This window comes from Bos javanicus, chromosome 4 (genome assembly GCF_032452875.1).
Source record: "Bos javanicus breed banteng chromosome 4, ARS-OSU_banteng_1.0, whole genome shotgun sequence".
NCBI classification, from domain to species: Eukaryota; Metazoa; Chordata; class Mammalia; order Artiodactyla; family Bovidae; genus Bos; species Bos javanicus.
In genome coordinates, this window is record NC_083871.1 from 18,429,679 (window position 1) to 18,442,586 (window position 12,908).

The window sequence follows — 12,908 nt, forward strand, 5'->3', positions numbered from 1 at the left end:
AAAGGACAGATTCTTGAGAAATAGAAATAAGTCCTGATGATATATTCATATGTCAAGATATATCAAATGTTATAAATGTGCAGTTTATTGTATATCAATTATATCCTAGTAAAACAATCTAAAAAACTACTATTCTGAAAAATATCTATGTTAATTGGTGGCTTCTCCAAATTAAGTCCAGATATTCATCTTCTTAAATTACCAGGACTCTAGGAAACACCAGAAAGAATAGAGAGAAGGAACTAAGGAATGCAAACTTAAGTTGTAGTAGTAATTAAATTTTATCTTGGAAAATGGAAAACAACAGACGGTAAATAGTCTGTGCTCACATATGAAAATTGTTTATGAATACCATGGTAGAGATTTAGAAAAGCACTATGGCTCTCCTAAGAGTTTTGAATTTCTTTCAAAGGCCCTTATGAAAATTCTAGAGGAAATTTGAGTAAAATAAATCTAGTGAGGGGAATAAATGAAATGGTGTTTCATTCTTTTCAGCTTTATGATTTTTACTGTCCACTTACATTGAATCATTGCAAAAGGCTACACATTGAAGAAAGATGAAGTTACATTCATCTGATTAGAATCCAAAGCAGAAAATGATAACAGAATGATAAAGATATACACATGGTCCTTAATTTTTTTTTCTGAACAAATCTTTTAAAAAAATAAAATAATATAGATGGATATCTTTGTTTCTATATTTTTATAGCTATTTCCATCTCTAATCTCTGATTTGAGGCTAAGAGATCCTTTTAGTCTCAGAAATTGAACAAGTAATTTTTTTTTTTTAATTTTCATTTGAGCTCATGGAAAGTTATGACATCAAAAAAAAAAAAAAAAATCCCTAGCAATGATGAACAAGGATTTTTGTCAGTCTTTTATTATTCCTGTTTGCAGTTGTGGTGAGGCAATTAATTTGTCTCAAAATACTCCAATAGTGCATAAAGTTTTGGAGAAAGAGACACATTAGGAAAGATTAAAAATATGGAACTAGAAGGCTAATGGGAGCCTCAAGAAGTTTTCAAATATCTGATTAGTTGTCATTTGTCTTAACCAAGGATAAAATAGAAAGCAGGGCTAAGTAAAACTACATAAAGAAGACTATACAAAGGGCAATTTTCTGGCTCTCAGAATTATTATCTTATGAATTGTATACCTGAGGCAAGGATGTTTGGGATAGAATTATATTTGCCTGAGCTATTTTCAGTATGTGTATTCAGAAGGCTTTTGGAGAGGATAATTCCTCCTCCATTGTTATGTGAAAGTCAGTTAAAATCCATTTATACTCATAGCTCACTGTGTGACAATTTCTGCTTTTCTCTAAGAAGAGGGTTGAGAGGATTGTATAGATGGGGTTAAGAACAAGAGTACCAAGGAGGAAAAAGTAGCTCCCTTGGTTCCTAGGGATTTCCAGCTCTTGCTTCCTCACAAGCCTTGGGATAATGTCCTGCCATGTATACCACTAGTTAATCACATGTTTACTTAACCTGATTTCAATAGCTTCATGCTGTTTACAAAGAACAATCTTGAGTCACTGGAGAAATTCACCAGAATTGCTCCTTTTTACAAAGCACCGTCCAGGCAAAATCTCTCAGCTGCTCACATCCCTGAAACCCCAAAATTCCAAATGAAAAAAAATCTTTAACTCTCTGGAGCTGATTTATTCATTGACCAGCTTTATAAAAATGGAGCGTTTGAATGAACCTATATTGATGGTTCAAAGTCAGGGGTGGGGCGGGGGGGAGGGGAGAGAGTTCTAAAATTTTTCTATATGTATTTGTTTTTATTAAATCACTCTAGAATGTAAAGGGCCTTTTATGCCTATACATTTAGAATTGTCTTTACCTAAAGAAAATTCTCTCATGTCCTATCTTTGATTAGTTTGCATTTTATTCAATTGTGTCCTTTCCTTGTAACATAAATGGGGCATGTTTTTATTCTCTTTTTCAAGCTAAACAGTAGTACATGCTTAGTGCAACAAATACAACAGTGCTCTACAGTTATTTATGTCTATCTATCTACATACCTTCTTACTTACCTACCTATATTTCACCTCTAGATGTAAACAGTATTAAAGCTCTTATATAAACATAAACAGGATATATACAAAAATATATGTCTTATTTGTAAATAGCAATTTAACTTTTTTTCTAACTGTGATAGGTGTTGTACTGCTGATCGTGTTTGTGATGCCAATTGTCTTGCTTTTCACACTGTTTGCTGAACTCAGGGTAGGCAAGGCTCAAGCTTAGAGGCTGGAAGAAGACATTAGAAGCCATGGGAGCTGCAGACATGTTAATTCTCTCCTAGCTGGCATGGCGGCCATAATGCAGCCTCTCTCCTGGCTGAAGCAGCTGCCAAAGCAGCAGCCATATGCTGTGCTTAGTCACTCACTCATGTCTGACTCTTTGTGACCCCATAGACTGTAGCACACCAGCGGCCGTAACAACCATTGCGTAGCCATAACGTAATCTCACAAAGCATAACCATGATGCTGCTTCAATGTAGTCCCAATGCAGCAGCAGCCAGGGAGTTTTAGCTGTAGCTTACATACACTTAAATATTTACAGAACAAAAGTAGCCTATAGTCAGGTGAGGACCTCATGACACATACGTGCGGTTCTGCAAGTGATCTCAGCTGTTACATAACACTGCAAAGTCTCTGTTTACAGAACGTGGGGCAAGAGGGCATGAGAACGTGGGGCAAGAGAGCCTGACTGGTGCCATCTTAGCTAATTTGCTCCTTCCCTACAGATATAATGAACTCACATATTCATACGAGAGCAGACATACACTTTCTTTACTCATTTTTAAAAATGCTATCCACAAAACTCTCAAGAATATACATTGAAGAGCTATATACCCTTCATATAAACTACAGATTGCTAATATTATTATTTTGTGAATCAGCTGAAGTAACTTGCAGGTATCATTGCCCTTCATCTCTGAAACTTCGGACAAGGAGGGAAATTAAAAGAGCGTGTGGAAGAAAAATATTACTTTGTTTTTTTAACCTTGTGTTAGGTCCAAATTTACTGAACCAAATAGTGTGATTAAGTCAAACAAATTTAACATTGACAAATAATATTATCTAATATAATTCATATTCAAATTTTTACAAGTATCCTCATAGAAAAGCTATAGATTTTCTTTCTCTTTCTGCCCCAGAATCCAAACCAGGGCCACAAATTGCATTTATTTTTTATGTCTTTTGACTTCCCTGAAGGCTCAGATGGTAGAGCGTCTGCCTACAATGTGGAAGACCTGGGTTCAATCCCTGAGTCATGAAGATCTCCTGGAGAAGAAAATGGCAACCCACTTCAGTATTCTTGACTGGAAAATCCCATGAATGGAGGAACCTGGTAGGCTATGGGTAGGATACGACTGAGTGACTTCACTTTAACTTTCAATTTCACTTTCATGTTACATCTTTTAAGTCTTCCTCTGTCTGGAACACTTTCTTTACTTTTCTTGAGCCTTTGTTTTTTGAGAAAACAGGACAAATATTAAGGAAAGTGTCTCTTCTCAGTTTTTATTTGTCTGATTATTTTATCAGGATCAGATTTATGTCAAGAATATTTGATAGGAATACCACAAAAATGGCATTGTGTCTTCCTTTCAGCATCAGATCACCTTCATTTTGTCTCATTATTGGTCATGAAATCATTGATCACTTGGTTAACATACACCAGATTTTGACACTGTAAAGACACGTTTCCCTTTTTCATTTAGTACTTAAGCTATGGGGAAATACTTTGAGACTGTGTAACCATCCTTTTAACCTAGTGGATTTAACATCCATTGTCTAAACCAATTAATTACCATAGAGATAGTTTTCTTTTAATCTTGATGTACTTTTACCCTCCATGAACTTTTCCAGAAGCAAATCCTTCCTAAGACAAAGCTCTGGTCTCTTACAAAACCTTTTTCACCTTCCTTTTGATTTCTCCAGGGCTCAGATGTGGTCTCAATATTTCCCCTATTTTTTTGCATCCCTACTGCTCAATGCTAACCTTCTTTTTCCTCCTCACTGGGTTTCTGCAGGATATTGAGTTCTGACAGGGTCTCCATAGTTGACTCTAAGGATATGAGTTGTGCATTTCACTGCTGCTGCTGCTAAGTCGCTTCAGTCGTGTCCGACTCTGTGCCACCCCATGGACTGCAGCCTACCAGGCTTCTCCGTCCATGGGATTCTCTAGGCAAGAACACTGGAGTGGGTTGCCATTTCCATTTCACTACTTACACATAAACTCAGTTTTGTCATATTTTGTTTCCAAATAGGTCTGAGGCTTGCATGGTTTACTTTACTATCTAAAGGAGGATGTATGGAAATATTCCTGTTTAGGTAACTGCTATTTTCCTACTGGGCTCAGAAAGTAAAGTCATCCTTGGAGGCTCAGACAGTAAAGAATCTGCCTGCAAGGCAGGAGACCAGGGTTCAATTCCTGGGTCAGGAAGATCCACTAGAGAAGGGAATGACTATCAACTCTTGTATTCCTTCCTGGAGAATTCCAAAGACAGAGGAGCCTGTCAGGCTACTAGAATTGGGAAATTCCTTTTATTTACAATGTGAAATGTAAAATGTCCTAAATGTCTTAGCTGAGGGCATGGATTACTGCCTGAGGGTGTGAACAGATTTGAGAACATTTTCCTGATGGAAGAGATGGCATGGGGTGGGGTGGGGATGACACAGAGAGACACAAATTAGGAACAAATAAGGATAAAAAATGTGAAAGGGAATAAGAGACTGAGAGATAAAGTAACAGAAAAAAAATGAGAAAAAGAAAGGGAAGTACAGAGAGAAAGAGTGATTAAGAGAGATGGACAACAGATCTGGGGGAAATGAAAGGAGCATATGAAGAAATATATTATTGTATTATTATCTTTACTTTGTGCTAGATCAGAATTTAGGGTGTTAAAAGTTTAAAAGTCAGCAAAGTAATACCAATTGGTCATCGAAGTAGTAAAAGTTCATAAAAGTTTATTGTTCATACATGAAAATGACTAGAAGCATGAAAACTAGGAACATGAAAACCAAAATACGGGATGAGGTTCAAGGGTACATTGTTACAAAGTAGCTTACTTAGTGGGAAGACAGTGACTGTTTATTCTTCATTTTGACTGGTTAGAATATTAGGATTTTCTTAATGATAGGGAATTGGTTAGTGGTTACCTCATATGAACTTTGGGAAACAATTGAAGTTTTACTTATGGTTTCCAGAAACATTAACAAATGACCAAGGCCAAGGTAATCTTACAAAATAAAATTCAGCTTGTTTGTTTGACCAAACTGGTTTTTTCTGCTCAAGGAATGTTTAAAGGCAGGCCTGCACACATTTTCTACTTTAACAACTGAATGCCTAACTACTTTGACCAGTCAATTTGGCAAAAATATTATCAAGAGCCACAACAGTTGTTTTTACAGGTCCCAGATAAATTTCCTATTTTTAGAAGTCATCTTAACACCACAGATCTTTATTTGATAGATTGTACAAAGATCTAGAATTCATAATTCCTGATTAATATGAGTATAAAAAGGGAAAAATATTAAACTAAATATTTTACATTAACACATTGCCAGAAATTTGGAATGGACAGGGGATATGAACAGATCTTTAATTTGATGTTTAGCTATTTCCCAATTTCTGTACAAAACTAAAAATGCTTATATGTGTTTATAGCTATTATATGTAGCATTTTAGGGACTTCTTGAGGGGGGCACTCAGGCTTCACTGATCTTTACTCACCCTTACACTCCTACACTTAGATAATTTTTCTGTATATATTAAAGTTAATGTTTTATCCAATGCATAGAGTCTGACTTATTTAAATGGTTCAGTGACATAAAAATTACTAAAACTGGGGGAGTTGATGCTTTTGTCTTAAAATTTTCTGCAGTAAATGAATTGTGGCAATCAAGTTTCCAAATTCTGTTAAGCACAAAATGTAAAGTTTGACTACTTTAACTTAGGCAATATATTTAGGCTTTTTTATTTTACTACTGTGAGATAGTATCAAAATGGCCCAGTATAACAGTTCACTTAATTTGCAATGTGAAAAATACATTTAATATCTCTGATGAAAAGCAGCTCTATTAAACTGAATGGTCTTTCTCCTGTTTTTAAATGTCTTAGGTCCTTACAATGAACTTCTAAAAATACCCTCATGCTAGTGCATTAAGTGAACATTTCATTTACCATTCTACAGATAAATATACACATAAACCATGTTTTATTTAACACACTTAGCTGGAGTGTGAAACATGGTTAAATGAGAAATATTTAATAACCCAATTTCAAAAGGTCAGCTTTCTATTTTAATTCCTCAGAATCCATAAATTCTTGACATTGCCAGTATTTAATGAAAACTTTATTGAATCCTGTGAATAAATTAATGAATGATCTTGTTACTACATCACATTAAAACATCAATTGTCTCTCAGGCAAACCCTAAAATTAGAGTCTTTGTAATGTTAAATAGCTCTATGTCTCCTGCTCTCAAAGAGGTTCTAATCCATCTTACTCTTCATTTCTTGCCTGGTCTATCTTGGTCCAAACCAAGAGACTGCTGTTCTTTAACCAATGACAGCTTTGTTCTTGCTCTAGTCTGGCTTCCTTATGACAAGGTTTATTGAGATACCCAATCATACAACTTTCTGACAGCACACAATCTAAATATACTTCTATTTCCATTAACCCCCCAAATTTCCTATTCAAATCCCAACCATATTACAGGCTTTTCCTAACACCTTCTGCTGAGATGACCGTTGTTCCTATGGTGAGTGTTCCTCTACCTCCTGTCACAAAAATAAACCCAGCTATACATATATTCCTGGTGGACATTGATAGTCCTTTTGTGATTTTCTTCTGCCTGAGTTTATCCAGTCCTCTGAGCATGACTTGTAAAATCCTGTATAAATTAGTCTCCTCCTACTTACAAATTCTCTTACAGCTACTTTGCTCCACAGCAGCCTGCTCTCCCAATCAAATTTCTGTTTTCTAAATGCTCCATACTCAATATTGATAACAACTAAATAATGGGAAGTGATGAGAAATTTGGAAGTGAAGTGGGAATTGAGAGGACAAATAAGGGTCAACATTTTCAGGCAATCTTGTTTGAAAGAGGAGGAGGGTGGGTCTGACTGCAATACTGAAATGAATCAGGACCCTGTGGTCTTTCGCTCCCATGTCCTCAGCCTACCTTTTCTCAGTGGAAAATCTTTAGCCAAAGAATAAGTTTAACCAGAGATATGAGAAAATTCAAAAACAAAGGAACAGTTCAATAAGATTAAATTACAATAGTTTAGCTACTAAGTTATACAATGAGAAAGACTAGAAATCTCTTCAAGAAAATTAGAGATACCAAGGGAATATTTCATGCAAAGATGGGCACTATTAAGGACAGAAATGGTATGGACCTAACAGAAGCAGAAGATATTAAGAAGAGGTGACAAGAATACACACAACAACTATACAAAAAAGATCTTCATGACCCAGGTAATCACAATGGTGTGATCACTCACCTAGAGCCAGACATCTTGGAGTGCAAAGTCAAGTGGGCCTTAGGAAGAAGCTTCACCATGAAAAAAGCTAGTGGAGGTGATGGAATTCCAGTTGAGCTATTTCAAATTCTAAAAGACGATGCTGTCAAAGTGCTGCACTCAATATGCCAGCAAATATGGAAAAGTCAGCACTGGCCACAGGACTGGAAAAGGTCAGTTTTTATTCCAATCCCAAAGAAAGGCAATGCCAAAGAATGTTCAAACTACCACACAATTGCACTCATGTCATACACTAGCAAAGTAATGCTCAAAATTCTCCATGCCAGGCTTTAAGAATAAGTGAATTGTGAACTTCCAGATGTTCAAGCTGGATTTCAAAAAGGCAGAGGAATCAGAGATCAAATTGCCAACATCATCTGGATCATAGAAAAAGCAAGATAATTTCAGAAAAAAAAAAAAAATCCTCTCCTGCTTCATTGACTATGCTAAAACCTTTGACTGTGTGGACCACAACAAACTGTGGAAAATTCTTAAAATGACAGCAATACCAGAACACCTTACCTGCCTCCTGAGAAACCTGTACACAGGTCAAGAAGCAACAGTTAGAACCATACATGGAACAATGGACTGGTTCCAAATTGGGAAAGGAGTATTTTAAGGCTATATATTGTCACCTTGCTTATTTAACTGATATGCAGTTAATCATCATGCAAAATGCCAGGGTGGATAAAGAACAAACTGGAATCAAGATTTCTAGGAGAAATATCAATAACCTCAGATATGCCGATGACACCACCCTTATAGCAGAATGTGAAGAGGAACTAAAGAGCCTCTTGATTAAGGTGAAAGATGAGAGTGAAAAGCTAGCTTAAAATTCAACATTCAAAAAATGAAGATCATTGTATCTGGTCCCTTCACTTCATGGCAAATAAATGGGGAAACAATGGAAACAGTGACAAACTTTATTTTCTTGGGTTCTCAAATCACTGCAGATGGTGACTATAGCCATGAAATTAAAAGATGCTTGCTTCCTGGAAGAAAAGCAATAACAAACTTAGACAACATATTAAAAAACAGACATTACTTTGCCAACAAAGGTCCATTTAATCAAAGCTGTGGTTTTTTCAGTTGTCATATATGGTTGTGAGTGTTGAACCAAAAAGAAGGCAGAGCACCGATGAATTGATGCTTTTGAACTGTGGTGTCAGAGAAGATTCGTGAGAGTCCCCTGGACTGTGAGGAGATCCAACCAGTCCATCCTAAAGGAAATCAGTCCTGAATTTTGATTGGAAGGACTGATGCTGAAGCTGAAACTCCAATACTTTGGCCACCTAATGTGAAGAGCCATCATTTGAAAAGACTCTGATGTTGGGAAAGATTGAGGGTAGGAGGAGAAGGGGATGACAGAGGATTAGATGGTTGGATGGTATCACCAACTCAATGGATACAAGTTTGAGCAGGCTCCAGGGGATGGTTATAGACAGGGAAGCCCGGCATGCTGTAATCCATGGGGCTGCAAAGAGTTGGATATGACTGAGCAACTGAGCAACTATAACAAAATCAAGATCCTTTAGTTCCTCCTCAAGGGCTATCCTTAATATCCTGAGTCTTATACTTTGAGCCATCTTATAGATACTAAAACCCCCACCAAGCAGAGGAAGTTAACTACATGAATATCAGACTTGACCCACAGTATAAGCTGTCATGTTGATGTATGGCAAAACCAATACAATATTGTAAAGTAATTAACCTCCAATTAAAATAAATAAATTTATATAAAAAAATAAAAGAAAAGAGAAAAACTGACCCTGGAGCTAGAGACTAACTTTATATAAAACAATCAAGATGATCAGATCTTCTCATGACCAGTTTCAAGATGACTGTCAGAGAAAGCTGCTGTGTTTCTGAAGGTATCCCTGTTCTTCTATCTATGAAAGCTCTTGTCCACTAATTGTCAGTTGGGAGAGTTGGCCTTTGGACAGGAGTCCAGCCTCCTAAATAAAACAAACTTACCCTTCCACCAACCTTGCCTCTTTATTGGCTTTAGAGTGATGAACAGCTGGACCCCTACTTTGGTAACAGTTTTAAGTACCCAATGTTGGGCTTCTGTGCTTTCCTTATATCTGGCTCCCCAGGGTTTTCCCAAGTAGCGCCTCTGGCCATAACAACGTAATGGGATGGCCTTGAAGAGCCCTGCTGCTAGAGGCTAGCTGACCCAAGATGGGCACTGAGGGCATGTTCCTAGCAGCTGCCAGAACTATTTGTTTTGGTGATCCTCCTTGCTTGTCCCAAGCACAGCACTGGCTGCCAACTTACACTTGTCGTTGGTGGAATGGAAACATGCATCTGGATGAGCTGCTGAGTTTCAAAACTGAGTAAGTTCACTGGTGTGCATCTGGGCAAACTTCTCCTTAGAGAAGACGTTTAACAGGGCATTTTGTCAATTGGTTCTGATGCTTGCCTGCCTTTGAGGAGCATCTGTGGGCATGAAGTGCTATTTGGGTATTCTGTCAATTGATTCTGATGTGTGTTTGACATCACAGAATATTTGTGTTTGCGAGGTGTTTGGGACTTAGTATTAAAAGGTGTGTGACCATTCTGTCTTCTGTTGTATGAGTATATATTCCATGTGTATGATTGTGTCTTTGTTGTGTTTTGTAAAATGGGAAATTCAAGTTCAACTCATTAGAAAAAATTTACCTATGAGATTATGACTAAAGCAAAAGAAAGACAACCTTTTTAAGGATATTTGAAACAGTATTCTTTAGCCTCTGGAAAAAATTGGTTAAAATTAAACTCTTTTGAAATTCCAAAACTCTTTCTTTCTGCGCAAGCAGTTAGAGAAAACCAGCTTGAAAAATACTATTCTTAGAATTCTGACCCTGAGAGAACAAAAATATGCCTAGGAGAAATCTTGAAGCTGATACTTAACATGTCCTTGAAATACAAAACAGCCCATTTTGCCTGAGACTTTTGTCTTGGGTTTACTAGTAGAACTTGAAAAGATGTTTGGGTTCATTAAATATACATCTTTTACCATATTAAAAAGAAATTGTGCTATGAGAAAAAAACACATGTTTTTAGAGGTTATGGAATATGTTCTTAAGCTTGCCAATAGAAAATGCTGGTATAACAGTCCAATTGCTTGTTTCTTGATTTTGTTAAGGTCTTTTAATCTCTAAAAATTGTAATATGTAGTTAAAGCTACTAAAAATGACAAGGAAAGCATTTCAGTGTGCAAAACCAGTAGGATATGTGTTGTTGATGAGACAAGGTATAAAGAATGGAAATATATTTTGTTGAGGAAAAATGATAACTTTGTTCCATAGCTGGTTGTTTCTGGATGGGAAAAAATATGGGACAAATCATATGGCTACAAAAAGTGATAAAACGTTTTTAAGAAAATGAAATTTTGAGAAAAGAATTTTGTACATTGTCAGGAGTGATTAAGCTTAGATTGGATTTAATTTGGTAATTGAACTTTGTAATTAATATTAAGCTGGTACTAGACTGGAATTTGGTTTTCTTTCTCTATGTTAAAAGAACAAAATTTTTCTGGAATATTGAACTGCTTTTGATAATAGATTGTAAGTTTCATTCTCTAGATAACATTCAGTATCCTGAAAGGCCCCTAGGCATCTCAGAATAAATTAAATAACTAGGATTATTTGGTATGTTAAATTATATGGAAAACATTTGATAACTTTTAGATCATACTGCTGAACTGGGTAAGAAATTTAAAGAATTCTAATGGATGAGAAGAATTGACTCATTTGAAAAGACCCTGATGCTGGGAAAGATTGAAAGTGGCAGGAGAAGGGGATGACAGAGCATGAGATGGTTGGATGGCATCACCGACCATGATGGTGATGACATAATGGACATGAGTTTGAGTAAACTCTGGAGGTTGACAATGGACAAGGAGGCCGGGTGTGCTGCAATCCACGGGGTCACAAAGAGTTGGACATGACTGAGCAACTGAACTGAACTGACGGGAAAGCTATTGCTTTACTTCAAGCCATATTTTTGACCTTCAGGTTCAGGAGGTCAAAATGACTAAACATACTTAAAACAATCAAGATGATGCTGATCAGACCAGTGCATGACTAATTTCAAGATGGCTGTCTGAGCAGGCTGTGCTTATTTTGCATGTAGCCACCTCTCTTCACCTATAAAGCTCCTGCCTGCTGCTTGTTGGAAGGGACAGGAGTTGACCTTTGGACAAGTGCTACCCTCCCCCCAACCCCCACCACCACAGGTTGCTGGTCTCCTAAATAAAGCAAATTTTGCTTTCCACCACCCTAGCCTCTTTACTCAGAGGGAAAATGGCAACCCACTCCAGTGTTCTTGCCTGGAGAATCCCAGGGACAGGGGAGCCTCGTGGACTGCCGTCTCTGGGGTCGCACAGAGTCGGACACGACTGAAGCGACTTAGCAGCAGCAGCAGCAGCCTCTTTACTGGCTTTAGAATGGCAAGCAACTGGATCCCCACTTTCAGTAACATGGCCTCAGCATTTTTTTTCCCATAATGGAATCTGAGGAAAGTCAAGTAAGAGAATCTTAAAATGCTGTCCATGCCTTACCTACAGTTTTCACGAACTAAGGCTTTATGTGGAAAATTACATTATCCTATCAGGTGGCCACAGAACATGAAGGCTAGACCTATAAAATCAGAGGCTCTGAGGGTGAATCCCAGGCATTAGTACTTTTCAAATCTCCCCAGGTAATTTCAATGTGCAGCCAAGATTGAGAACCACTACTATGAAGAAAAGCAAGACAGTGATAAAGAAAATCTTCAGTTTAGTGGTTGCTCTGGCAGGGGGTAGAGAGAGACGTCTTCAGAAAGGAATAATCAGAAAGTTTTAACTACCTTGGCAATAGTCTGTTACAAAAGCGGACAATGGTATGAGGTGTTTTTCTAATCTTACTATTATAATTATCATGATCATGCTTTATATACATTCATTTGTGAGTGAGATGTTTAATTTGAAATAATTTATAAAATTAAAAAAAAAAAAAACTTAGAGCATTTGTCTCAGTTGTCACTGGTAACATAATCACTTAGATGCCACTAGCCCAGTATATGCCCTGAATATAAATAGTGAAATTCTCAAAAAACTACTTGGAATAACACAAAAATGTGGTTTTTAAAGATAATTTATTCGATGGAGAGAAATTCCCATAATGTTTTCTTTATACAATAAGCACCATCTCTTTCCTCCTATAAATGAAAAGAAACTTGGCATTTTTGAAATTTAGAAATTCTGCCATTGCTGAGCATCTCTGATTCCATCAGGCAAAAGGCTCATTCTTTGAACTGCTGGAAACCCCAGTAAAGAAGAATTGGCCTTTTGTTCTTCTTCTACCACAGGAAATCCAAATAAACACAGTGAAGACTGATTCCATGG